At 33.6% G+C, this 14663-nt stretch overlaps 1 long non-coding RNA gene across 1 annotated transcript in view; it reads left to right on the top strand.

Annotated features, from left to right (window-relative positions):
• The window catches only part of LOC121234409, a 21446-nt gene extending 6783 nt beyond the window's left edge, over positions 1–14663 (top strand). The window contains exons 2-3 of the long non-coding RNA XR_005934388.1: positions 8434–8442; positions 14653–14663. This is a non-coding gene — a long non-coding RNA (uncharacterized LOC121234409). The remainder of the gene's footprint in view (positions 1–8433; positions 8443–14652) is intronic.

The following is a 14663-nucleotide window of genomic DNA, read 5'->3' as shown; positions in this document are numbered from 1 at the left end:
GTGTAGCATGTTTACTTTTGTATTGTCTAAAGTTGGTTCATATATTTTTTGAGACCCAAAGCCAAAAACAATATTTTGTAAATTAATTTTGACAAAATGTTTAAAAAAAAACTTGATAATAATAAAAATTATTTTTGGGACACTAGTCATACTTCCTCAAGTCTAGTTTTTCTGTATTATATGAATATTTATATAGATTATTTGGATGCATATATTGAATTATTTGTTAAATGCATATCTATATTGAATATATGTCCCTAAATTTGATGACCTATTAAACCCTTCTCATTAGTTGAGAATGTGGGTTTTCTATCCATTGAACCATTATGGCTACCACTAAGATTGGATGTTTGAGCTTATTTTTCTTTTAAATGGATGGAGTTGACATTGGTAATTTATTGGGCTCATGTGTAATGTATGTATTTATTTTATGTGAATAGATAAGGTGTAGTTTATAAGTATATCGATAATGTGTCATCCCTATTTATTTATTGTTTTCTTAGAAGATTTGTTGTAGGATTTTTTTAAATATAATATTGAGAATGTAGCTTTATTATTAAGGTTATGTAAAGGGATGTGTTTCACGTTTATCGATATACTTTAAAGTCACCTTAATATGATGCACCAAATTACCAATGAGGCTTCACATTGAGCTATGTGCAATGTATTTAGTGAAATAATTATGGATTTTTCATATTTGATGAATAGATTATATGTGCTTGAGTTTTGAGTATTTTTTTAAAAAACAAATCTATAAATTCTATTTAAACTTAATTAGATATGGTATTTTGACTCATATAGTGGGAGATAATTACTAACTTTTCGTGAAATTTTCAATCCCAATATATAGGAAGGAATTTAATGGTCTATTTAAATTTTGGAATAAAATTAAATATGTGCTAATGTCAATCTCGCGCAATGAAGATAGTAATAATGGCCACTAAGAAGTAGTTGTTGACCTTACTAAAGAAGAGAAACTGGATGGGACCAACTGTGACATGTGATATAAGAAAATTCAATATCTGCTTAATGAACAAGAGGTTCTTGAAAATCTGTCTCACCTTATTATACAACCTGAGGAATGGAATACTTCCCAATATTGTCATGATATGAAATCATATCAGGCTTGGGCAAAGAAAGATCACTACGCACGCACTTTACCATGCTTAGCAACATGCACAATGATCTTATTGGAGAATGTGAGAACTACCCAACTGCCCATTGTGGAACCAACTGAAAATTGTCTATGGGGGACATCAATTACTAGGCTTCATGCTCTCACTTTGAGGTTTGAGTAGTATGTTATGGACCCTAAACATACTATGATTGAGCATTTGAAGTCGATGTCTACCTAGATTCGTGATCTAAAGTCGCAATAATCTCACTGATGAACAGCAAGTTACCGTTGTGATACAATCTTTGCCCGAGTCAATATGGGGGCAAATAAAACTCGTTTTGACACAGTGAAAATATTAAGACTTTTGCTGATATATCTCGCTATTTGTAGCTAGAGGCGGAGTGCATAGATATGGACCGTAATACTCTTCTTGTTGCCCAAGCAGGGAAGCGCAAGGCATTCAGGCCTAAGCGCAGGCAATATGGGAGATCTACTGGAGCAGCAAATAGTCTTAAGCCAAGGGATGGAAAAGTAGCAAAGCACCACAGAGACAAGCATGCTAGCAAGGACAAGTCGAAATTGAATTGCTATAACCATGGAAAAATGGGACACTTTTCTCGTGAATGCATTAAGGCAAAAAAGGTATCCACCAAACAAAACTCTCTCATTTACTTATGTTTGTTAACGTATTTTTGTTACTCACTCAATTCCTAAATGGATTGTAGACACAGGAGCAACCAAGCATGTAACTCGAGATCAAGCTGGGTTCATAGATTATAGAAAAATATCAACTGGTGGACAGTACGTTATATTGGGTAACGGAACTTGGGAAGAAGTGCTTGAAGTTGGCACCTACCAGCTCAAGATGTGTCTCAGGCGCTTGTTACTTCTTCATGCTATATGCACCTAATGTTTAATGTAATCTATATTCAGTTATTTCTATGTTGAAACTTAGTTTTACTTTTCACTTTGATGGCCCTTAGTTGAACTTTTATTTGGATAAGAGTTTGTGTGAACATGGTTTTCTTTCGAATGGTTACTTTATATTGGATTTAGATAATTTCTCATTTTCTTTTATGTCCTCAAATGATGATGATGTTATTTATAATTTTTTGAAATGACATGTTAGACTAGGCCACATCGAAAAAGATAGAATGGTTAAAGACTAGCTAGAGAAGGCCTATTGGGGTCTCTCGCTAATGTAAGTCTACCTGTGTGTGTCTTGTTTAGCTGGTAAGGCCTGTAGGAAACCTTTTGAAAAGGCCCCTAAGACATCTTATCCTTTAGAGCTAGTTCATTCTGATATTTGTGGACCTATAAATGTGAAGGCACGCCATAGCGTCTTTTATTTTTCTCACATTTCTAGATGACTACTCACGTTTCAGTTATGTCTATCTGATCTCCCATCGCTTTGAAGTATTGTAATGTTTCTAGTGCTTTGTGATTGAGGTTGAGAATTAGAAAGAAATGAATTTAAAAGGGATACGCAGACAATTAATTATTCCTGGTATACCACAACAAAATGGTGTTTCAGAAAGGAAGAATCATATCTTATTGGAAATTGTTCGATCGATGATGGCGCAAAGTAACCTGCCAATATCATTTTGGGGGATGCTTTTCTAGCTACTACCTATATTTTGAACTGTGTGCCTTCTAATTCGTTCCTTCAACCCCATATGAATTATAGAATGGCGCAAAACCAAATTTGGAACATTTGTGGCCTTGGGGTTCAATGGGTTATGTTCACGCCACTTCTCATAAATATAGGAAACTTAGCCCTAGAGCAACTAAGCATATCTTCATAAGATATTCAGAGAGCTCAAATGGCTATGTAATGTTTGGTGAACATTCTAATTGAGGGATGACAGAAATAGAGTCGCGTGATGTCACATTTATCGAGAATGATTTTCCTAATATTGGTGAATCAAAGAATGATCTTGAACTTTTTGAGTTGCAAGAACTTGAGGGTGTTACACCATCTTTTGGAGAGGGTGTAGAATTATCATATCATAGAATCGCATTAGATGGTGAGAGTGACTTACCTTCTAATGGGAGTGTACCATTAGAAAGTAACTCAAAAGAGTCTCAGTTACGTAGAAGCAAACGTGGAACATTCCTCGTTGTCATTTTGAGATTCAAGGTGAATCTTTCATGTGTGGTTCGTATGACTTTGATGAACTTCTTATGAGGAAGCACTAAGTTCACCTGTTTTAAATAAATGGCTAACTACTATGAGAGATGAGATGAATTCTATGGTAAAGAACCAAGTTTAGAAAATAATTGATCTTCCACCTGGGCGCAAATCTATTGAAAACAAATGAGTTTTAAAAATTAAGCTCTAGACAGATGCATCAATTGACAAGTATAAGGTCCAACTCGTGGTGAAGAGTTATACTCAAAGAGAGGTATAGATTATGAAGAAACATTCTCCTCTATGGTGAGATTTGCTTCCATTCGCCTCATTCTATCTATAGTTGCACATCTAGATTTGGAACTTTTTCAAATAGATGTGAAAATTGTATTTCTCAATGAAGAGTTAGACGAGGAGATCTATATGGATAAACTTGTTAGTTTTAAGGTTAAAGGACAAGAGTGCAAAGTATGTCAGCTAAAACATTTCATTTATTGCATTAAACAATCATCTAAACAATGGTACTTCAAATTTCATGAGACCATTACTTCAATTGGCTTTGAGATTCTAGAAGAAAACCATTAGTGTGCATGTCAAACGTACGAGGAAGAGTTTTTTAATTTTGTCTTTGTATGTGGATAACATCTTATTAGTTAAAAATGATATGGAGATAATTATCACTATAAAAGAGTGGTTGTCCTCTACTTTTGAAAAGAAAGACATAGGTGAAACAAATTATGTGCTAGGAAGTTTCTTGGTTTGTCTCAAGAGACTTAGATTAAGAGAATTCTAGAACGATTTCGTATGCACAACTCTAAACACATAGATCCAATTGAAAGTGGTTATACATTGAGCCTAGAATATTGCCCTAAGAATGATGAGGAAAAGAAAAAAAAAATGGCCAAAGTTCCTTATGCAAGTGCAACTGGAAGTCTGAATACACTATATTGCGTACAAGACCTGAAATTTGCTTTGCAGTTGGATTGGTTAATTGTTATCAAAGTAACCCAAGACCTATTCAATGGCAAGCAGTTAAAAGGATTTTTTGATACTTTCATGGGACAACAGACCTTGTTCTTTGCTATCAGGGTGGAGACGTGAGACTGAAGGGTTATTGTGATGTTAATTGGGCTAGTGACAAAGATGAGCAAAAATCCATGATAGGTTATGCATTTATGCGTAATGAGAGAGCTATTTCTTGGTTTAGCAAGAAACAATCATGCATTGCTTTATCCATGATGGAGTCAGAGTACGTTGCTTGTTCAGCAGTTGTACAAGAGGTTGTTTGATTGAAGAGATTTTTTCAACGCCTAGAGGTTACGACTCTTGCAAATGAAGCCGTTAAGATATATAGTGATATTATGGCAGCTTTGATATATGCCAAGGATCCCAAATGCAATGACAAAACCAAACACATAAATATTACTTTTCACTACATTCAAGATGTTATTGCGCGAGATGAGGTGATCCTACAACATATCTATACTAGCAAGATGGTAGCTGATCCTCTTACTAAGGATACTTGTTCAAATGTTTTTCAAACTCATCTTAAGAGTTTGAGATTTCATTAGATTTGATATATGTTGTATTGAGGATATCTTAGACTTTATTGTATATTTGACACTGTTAGTATCTATTATAATGAGATTATTGTGTTTATCTCATATTATTAATTAATTGATATTAAGTGAAAAGCACACATTATAAAGATGTCACCAGACAAAGATCAGTCTACTCACATGGATGCTCACCTTGGCGTTTGGAAAGCGAGCTAGTAAACATCTTAATGATTTTGGAGCATTCAAGATAAATTTAAAAAATGTCACCTTAGTATGCCTAAGAAGAGACTTTCAAAAGTCATATATGAAGTATTTGCACAATTTCATGAAACCTAATTAAGTGGAATATGAAATCTTAGGCAAGCGCTAGATGAGTGATTGTATTAAGAAACTCAAGTTAGAGCGCATTTGTGGCAACTAGACTAGGATTCTTACGACGTTTGAATGTAACAAACCAATTAAGTGGGAGTTCCGCCGTAACATACATTTCATATTATATGTGCTATAAATAACCATATAAAGGAGTGATTCAATGGGCTCTGCTCCATCACTATGTGAGCCCTAATGGATCAATAAATGATCTATTCTTATGCTCTTGAACTTGGAACCATGTCATGAGATGAAAACTTGATATTACTACTTTAACATGTTTTCTTAGGGCCACGAATGATACAGTCTCGCTGAACATGTATAGGAAGCAATCAAGTCTAATTGAATTGACATGAGTATCTAGGAAAGATTGTTTGGATTCTTACTTGTTATTTTTTATCTTATAGCCCGGGTGATTATGTCATTTTGACTCAATATAATCATGAGCATATTATATAATATGAAGTCAAGAATCACTTTGACTTATAAACTCGTGTGAGATTGAAGACCCTTGATCTAGTGAGATCAAATAGTCTGGGGCATAGATGAGATATTATGAGTGATGTACTATGTTAGTATGTTAATATAATGGTAACTTAATATAGTACTCATACCCTTTGCCTTCTCGTCAAGTCGCACGCTTCATTTTCTATGTGAGAGATAATTGGTTGAGAGATCAAGAGAAAATTATTAATAGTTATAGCAACCATTGTGGACAAGTGGGAGATGTTGGTAATGGGTACCCCTTAACCCATGATATGTCCACATGGATGAGAAAGTTATTAATTAACTTCTCACCATTACCACTTAACTTCAAAGAAGTTAATTAACCGCCTATTTGAAAACTCTTTAAATAAGAGTTTTACGTACATTAAATTAGTGTGCGTAGAAAAAGTTTACGTACAAAAGAAAAGCTCTCATTTCTCTCTACGATTTCTTAGAGAAACCATCTAGATCTCTTAATCTTTGAGTATGTAATTTTTTTAGCAGACTCTAGTTGCCTTCTAAGCAACGTAAATGTGCAATCACAAAAAAGTGACATGGTTGTAAAACGAGTAAAGATCCGGCCTTGTGAACATTCTACTTCTTGAGGTAATTCGAATTAATCTTATTAACAACTCTAAAAACAATGATGGATTTGTTTGAAAATAAATGAAAATTGAGATACTATTTTTAATGTTTATCTAAAAAAAGAAGAAGCAATTAACTGAAAGACTAAAATGTGTTGTCCAATTGAATTGGCCGACTTGATCAAGGAGTGACCTCTCCTCACGTAGCTAGCTAGTCAAATTAGTGAAATATATATTAACAACAGAGCAGCTCAGCAATGGCATTTGCTCAAGGATAACGCTTAGTTTCCCGAATTATGTGCCCCCTACCGTACCAGTGTATTTATATATTTTTTTAACATTTGTGTGTGTGTGTTTTTTTTTAAATATTAAAAAAATACACACATAAATTCTTTTAAAAAAACACATATTAATACATTGATCGATACACTTGGAGGAACCGTTTTCGACCACTCAAGCTTGCTCAATATAAGCTTAAAATTGTTTGTATTGGGACAGATAATTACTAGACTTTTTGGCTTGTATCTTAAGTGGTTGTATTGTAAGATTTGGGAGATAATTTAATAATAAAAGAATCGTTAGAGCACTTACATGTGGTCGTCGTTGATCAAGTATTTGAAGGGGTTAAGGATTTTCAGTCTATCTTTAGTTTACGTTAATGATTATGACTGATGGAAAATCACACGCATTTATATATAGATCGGTTATGACCCTTATTCACAGCTTTCTAAGTGTTGCTTTATTCCTTCAAAGAATGTAACCAGACCGGCTCTTCTATTAGGCAACTTAGGCAATTGCCTAAGGCCCCTTGTATTAGAAGGCCCCCCAAAAAAATATCAAGTAGAATTTTTTAAATAGAAAAAAAATATCTGATTAAAAAAATTAATTAACTCAATGAGAATATCAAAAGTATCAAATAAATATTATGTAATTATTAGTTTTGAAAGTATCTCACATAATAATTATTTCTGGTACTCTTCTTCTAAGAATAGATTTCTTTTTTTGTCATTATTAGTTTACTATATAATGTAAAAATTATAATGAGTACTTGTATGCTCTATTAAGACTTCTTGTTTCTTATATAAATGATGTACTTGTATGCTCTATTGAGACTTCTTGTTCCTTACGTTATTCTTTATAATTTTTAAAACAAGAGTGGGAGCAAAAGCAAAGATACTCTCAAATGAGTAGTGTCTTTATTTTAATTACCTAGAGTTTTAATACAATTATAAAACTATTAAAATAAATATATAATATATTTAAAAGGATGTGGCACGTAAGCCATCTTTAAGTCTCCCACTTGACTTACGTTACAGTCATTTCAAATCATATGGGTAGCCAAAACTGAATATGACCATAAATAAAACTACTCAAACCATAACCTTTATAAGAAAGATATAATACATAAATTATAACAGTTATGTTATTTTACTAACATTTCTTTCCATGTATTACACTATATCAGTCTCTCTAAATAAATTTTCATATGTAATATATCTTTTTATGAATGACTTCATATAAGTCATTCTGCGTCTATACATTATAGATTAGAAGCAAATTCTTTGTGTGCACAAATAAAAATATTATTCATAACAACAACAAGAAGTATCGTATACAATAATCAAATCAAACATAAAATGACTCATTAACCCCATGCTCTCTACATGTATCAAAAACATTTTTATTGAGAGCCCTTTTGTCATGGAATCTGCAATCATAAATGATGTATTTGTATGCCCTATTGAGACTTCTTGTAACTTAACTCTCTCTCTCTCTGACAGCAAGATACTTTATGTCAATATCTTTGCTTTTGCTCTCACTCTTGTTATTCTTAGAAAAGAAAACTGTTGCCAAAGTATGACAATAAATCCTTAAAGGCTTAGATATAGAATCCACAACTTGAAGCCCTATGATAAAACTCCTCAACTATTTTGCCTGTGAAGTTGCTTCAAAGAATGCTATAAACTCTGCCTCCATAGTAGATAATGCAATCATTGTCTGTTTGGTACTTTTCCATCGTATGACACCTCCTGCTAACATGAAGACATACCCTGAAGTGAACTTTCTGGAGTTTTAACAACCTGCAAAATGAGTCTGAATATCCAACCACTTCCAGATAATCAACTTACTTATAAGTAAGCATATGATTTTTGGTTCCTTGTAAATATCTCATAATATTTTTAGCAGTCTTCCAATGTTCTATTCCAGGATTGCTTTGGTATCTTCTCAACATTCCCATAGCATATGCAATATCAAGTCTTATACAGACATGTGCATGCATTAAACTACTAACAGTAGATGCATTTGAAATGTTTTCTACTTCTTTCTTTTCCAAATCATTTTTCGAACATTGAATTAAATTGAATTTATCACCCTTTAATATGGGTGCTGCATTTGGTGTACGTTCATTCATTTTGACTTTTTCCAACAACTTTTCAATGTAGACTTTATGAGAAAGTCCTAAAATTCTTATAGATTTGTCTCGGTGAATCTTTATGCCTAAAACACAAGAGTATTCACCTAAATCCTTCATTTCAAAGCTTTGGAATAGAAATTTTTTGGTTTCATGTAGTAGACTCAAATCATTAGTTGCAAGTAAAATATCATCAACATATGAGACTAAAAAAATAAACACTTATTCCACGATGTTCTCTTTAAAACCAAATGAAGTAATAATAGCATGAAATTTCAAATACCATTGACGGGATGCTTGTTTTAGTTCATAAATTGATTTCTTTAGCTTGCAAACTAAAATGATCACTTTTATTATAATAAAACCCTTCAAATTGCTTCATGTATGCTTCTTCTTCAAGAGTCTCATTTAAAAACGTTGTTTTCACATTTATTTGATGTAGCTCTAAATCAAAATGAGTTACTAATGCCATGATTACTCTAAAAGAATCTTTTTTAGAAACAGGAGAGAAAGTATCTTAGTAGTCAAAACCTTCTCTTTGTGGAAATTCTTTAGCTACAAGTCTGGCTTTATATCTATTGATATTACCATTTGAGTCTCTCTTAGTTTTATAAGCCCATTTACAGCCAATGGTTTTAACTCTTTTAGGTAACTCGACAATTTTCCAAACTTGATTTTTAGCCATGGATTCCATTTCTTCTATCATAGCTTCATGCCAAACTTTTGAATTTTCTCCACTCATGGCATGTGAAAATGAGATGGGATTGTCTTTAGGTCCTACATCAAAGTCAGACTCTAGTAGGTATACAAAATAATAATCAGAAATAGCATGCTTCCTTGTTCTAGAGGATCTTCTTAATTCTACAATTTCATCCATATTATGTGGATATTATACTGTAGAGTGAAAGTTGGTATATTCCACATGAGGGGGTGGTTCTTGAATTCATTGATCTTCAAGGATATCATATTGATTTCCTTGAATGACAATCATTTCATTTTCATTTATGAATGTAATATCCGAATTTTGTGTTTCCTCCCACTCTATCTTTCAAGAAACATTACTCCCACTTATTCTCAATATATTTTACAGTTCTGGCTTTCACAATTCTAGGTGTATGTGAGGGACAATAAAATCTATAGCCCTTAGAATTTTTTGCATAAACAATGAAATAATCACTAACTGTCCTCGGATTCAATTTCTTTAGTTGTGGATTGTAGACCCTAACTTCAACTTGACAATCCAATATGCACGTATGTCTTAAACTAGGTTTCCCTCCTTTCCATAATTCAAATGGTGTTTTGGATACAACCTTAGATGGAACCCTATTTAAGATATACATTGCAGTTTTTAAAGACTCATTCCACAAAGATAAATGAAAATTACAATTACAATTACCGAGCATACTTCTTACCATATCCATAAGGGTACGGTTTCGCCTTTCATCAACACCATTTTGGTGAGGTGAACCTAGCATTGTATACTGAGCAATAATGCCTTCTTCCTTGAGAAAATTTGCAAATGGACTTGGTTATTGTCCTGACTTTGTGTATCTACCATAATATTTTTCACCCATGTCAGATCTTACGATCTTTATTTTCCTTTCTAATTGTCTCTCTACTTCTTTTTCATATATTCTGAAAGCATCTAGTGCTTCTAATTTATCAAAAATGAGGTAAAAATACATAAATCGTGAATAGTCATCAATAAATGAGATAAAATATCTCTGACCATTCAAACAAAGGGTACTAAATGGTATACATATGTCAATGTGTATGATCCCAAGAATTCCCTCACTCCTCTTGGCACATTTACTTGTTTTGTTGGCTTGCCTACACTTTATGAAATCCACACAAATACCAAAATCTGAGAAGTCTAAATTCTTTAAGACTTCATCATTAACTATTCTTTTTATTCTTTCTACGAAGATAAGTCTCAATCTCCTATGCCATAATATAGAGGATGACTCATCAATAATATTACGTTTAGTGCCAATATTATCATGCAGAATTAATAGACTATTTTCAAAAACAAAATCTAAATTTAATTTATACAAACCATTAATCAAGGTCCCAAAGCCTACAAATGTGGAGTTTTTAAATATATAAACATTTGACTTCACAAAATTAAATTCAAATCCTGTACTAATCTAAATATAGAGACCAAGTTTCTAGAAAATGAAGGTACATAAAATGTGTTTTCAAGATACAAAATATAACCATTAATTAAAATAAGTCTAAAAGTTCCTACAGCCTCGATGTGCGAATGCATCCCATTTCCTAAGTAGATGCCTTGTTCACTTTCCATTAGTTTTCTTAGGCTGAAAAACCCCTTCATGATATTGACAACATGAATTGAGGTACTCGAATCAATCCACCGTGTATTATGATGAGAACCTATAAAATTGGACTCATAGCACACAAGAGAATTGAGATTATCTTTCTTCTCAAGACATGATTTATACTTTATGCAACATTTCTTTTTGTGTCCTTTTTTTCTTGCAGAAAAAGCATGTATCATTGTCTCTATAGCGTTTAAATGACATTTTTCCATCCTTCTTCCACTTATTAGTACTGACACTTTTGTCTTTCTTCCATTGTCCCTTACTTTGAGTAACAAAATGAGCGCTCTCAATATTTTCATGTTTCAATCTCTCTTCTTTTTGTACACACATGGTTAAAAGTTCATTAATAAACCATTTTTCCTTTTATGTGTTGTAAGAAATCTTAAATGGTCCATATTCTGTAGGAAGAGAGTTGAGTATAAAGTGGATAAGGAATGACTTTGAAATCTCAATCTCTAAAGACCTTAGTTGGGCTGCAATATCCCTCATTTCCATTATGTGCTCATGCACGCTTCTGGATTTGCCATGCTTCATAATTAATAATTTGTTCATTAGGGTGCTAGCCAATGCCTTATCAGAATTATTATTGAAAAGTCTCAAGGAAGTATGGTGGGGCTTGGCTTTTCTTCATAGGTAAGTCTTTCATTTTATGCTTCAAATTTTATTGTGAAATCAGATAAATAGTCATATTCACTCATTCTGTTAGACTGTTATATTCAAGATATTTTTGTAGTTGCATTTTCAAAGTTATAAGGGGAGGTTTTATTAGGGATGGAAATATGGGATACGACTTGTAAACCCAACATAAATATAACATGAAATTAATGGATTTGAGTTTGATATAAATTAGTTCAGATCAAAATGGATTGATCTGTTGAGACACGATTATAAATGGGTCAACCCGATTAACTCAAAATGAACCCACAATAAATTATTTAAGTTTTATTTCAAAATTATAATTTTTTTAATAGGAAAACCAATATCATTGATAGAAAGAAGCATTACAAGTTTTTATCAAGCCATACGGCTTGAGAAATAAACTTGGGAACATTCTCCCACCACATATCTAAATCATCAATATTCCAAGCATGTCTAGCTAACTTATGTGCTACCTCATTCCCATATCTATCAACATGTTGGATCAAGCACTCAACAAATGCAAGCTAAAGCTTCTTAACCTCTCGTCCCAGATTTCCTAGCATAGAATAAGAAACCCTATTAGCATTGACTTTATTCACCATCAGAAGCTATTGCTCTCCAGAATCAGTTTTTTAATCCCCATATTAGCACATATTTGGAGACCTTTAAACATAGCCAAGCGTTCTATGTCTCCTAGCTCATGTTTTTCTATTTTACTAGCTGCCAAGACAATATCTTCATTTCATTTCTTAGAACATCATCAATTCCTGCCTTATGTCGATCAAAAAACATAGCCCCATCCACATTTAACTTTAAAAACTAGCATGGGATGGTTTCCAACAACAATATTTTCTTATCTTTGAATTTGGCACAACTTTGGCTCACCTGTGGAAATGTTGCAATGAGAAGGCATGTTCTATTGCTTGGTTTGGGTCTATCCAACTCTGTTCAGCTATCATTTTATTCCTTCTATGCCAAAAGCCCTAAGCTAGTAGGAAAAGAGTAGTCAGATTATCCCCACTTCCTCTTTCACAGTAAGCGCAATGTCCATGACAGACATTTTTATGTCTACTTCATGCACTATCAGAACAAACTTTTTCCAATAATCCCTGATATTTGAATAGAAAAAGAGTGCATGAGGAGTATCTTCCACCACTTCTTTGCAAAAAAAACATTTTCCTTCAGTAGGGACACATTTTTTCTCGAGATTGTACTGTGTAAGTAATCCATCATTGCATGCTCTCCAGGCATAAATTTTGATTTTGTTAGGAATAGGCATCTTCCACAAAACTTTCCAAAAAGCCTGTTAGTTTGTGGTGCTTGAACATTCTCCAGTGTTGGCCTTGTTTCTGTCTCTAAACAACCTATAGGCACTTTTGACACTAAAAAAATCATTTTTCTCTCGAGCCCAGATCCATTTATCTAGTTGGTTTCCTAGACAGACAATAATCTTCAAAACTTCATCAGCTAGATTTGGATTGAATAAAGCTCTCACCTTATCTACTTCCCACTATTTTGTTTGTCTGCTAAAAAGCTTATCAACTGTTTCATTCATATCAACTTCTCTGGTGTCACCAGCTTCTAACCATAGTGCTTCATGTCCTGGGAGCTAGTCATCCTTCTAGATTTTGGCAATTTTTCCATCTCCTATCCTCCATCTACAGCCTGTACTTAGCCAATTTTTTCATTTTTGCTTCCCATATCCATCTCCATACATACGAAGGATTATTTCCCAGACCAACTTCAAACAAATTACCTTTTGGAAAATACTTAGCTTTATACACTCTTTGCAACAAAGTGCCATCCTCATGCAGCATCCTCCATGTTTATCCAGTAAAGCCAAGTTGAAGGTTCTTAGATCTCTAAAACTTAATCCCCCTCTGAACTTTGAGTCACACATTTTATCTCAACTAATCCACTGGATTTTTCTTTCATCCTTCTTTTGTCCCCACCAGAATTTTGCCATCAAAGCTTCTAAATCTAAGCATAACCCGGCAACAAAAAACAGCTCATTGAGTACGTGGGAATAGATAGAGCAATAACCTTAATTAAGATCTCTTTACCCCCTCTCCCCCCCCCCCCCCCCCCCCCCCCCCCCCCCCCCCCCCCCCCACCCCCACCACGTGGGATAACATTTGTTCCTTCCAACACTGTAGCTTCAGCCAGACCTTGTGTTTTATATCTAAAAAGACTCTACTTTTAGATCTACCTAGTACTACTGAAAGAAGGCCAAGGTATTTTTCATATTGTTGCACCTGATCTACAACCCACAATGTCGTTATATCTTTCTGTGCAATCTCAGAAACATTTTTTTAGAACACCACAACAGTTTTTTCACGATTTATCTTCTGTCTAGATGCCCTCTCATATTTGTCTAGTAGCCAATGCACCTTTCTATTTTTCTGCATGGCAACTTTACAAAAAATAACATTATCATCTACAAATAGAAGATGATTAATGTATGGGGCCCCTCTACAAAGCTTTATACCTAAGAATTGGAACTCCTTATCAGCTGTTCTAAGTAGGGCTATAAGCCATTCAGTACATAACAAAAATAGGTAAGGGATAGGGGATCCCCTTGTCTTTACCCTTTGCTGGGCATGATAGGGCCTTTTGGTTCCCCATTTATTAGCACTAAAAAAGTTACAATCTGGACACACTTCATAATCATATTAATCGCTTATTATTAAACCTTATCTTCATCATAACAAACTCCAAAAAGTCTCATTCTACCTTATCATAAGTTTTGCTCATGTCTAACTTTAAAAACATGTAGCCTTACTTCCCTTTCCTTTTGTGTTTCAAGTAATGAATAAGATCATATGCTACCAAGACATTATCTGTTATAAGTCTCCCAGGAGCAAAAGCACTTTGTGACTCAGATATAATTGCAAGTAAAATCTTCTTAAGCCTATTTGCAATTACTTTAGATATCAGCTTATAACGTACATTGCACGAGTTAATTGGTCGATAATCAACCACTTTCACAGGGGTTTTTTTCTTGGGAATAAGAGTGATAAATG

Source organism: Juglans microcarpa x Juglans regia, chromosome 6D (genome assembly GCF_004785595.1).
Source record: "Juglans microcarpa x Juglans regia isolate MS1-56 chromosome 6D, Jm3101_v1.0, whole genome shotgun sequence".
Classification (NCBI taxonomy): Eukaryota; Viridiplantae; Streptophyta; class Magnoliopsida; order Fagales; family Juglandaceae; genus Juglans; species Juglans microcarpa x Juglans regia.
This window is presented reverse-complemented; position numbering and strand designations above follow the sequence as displayed.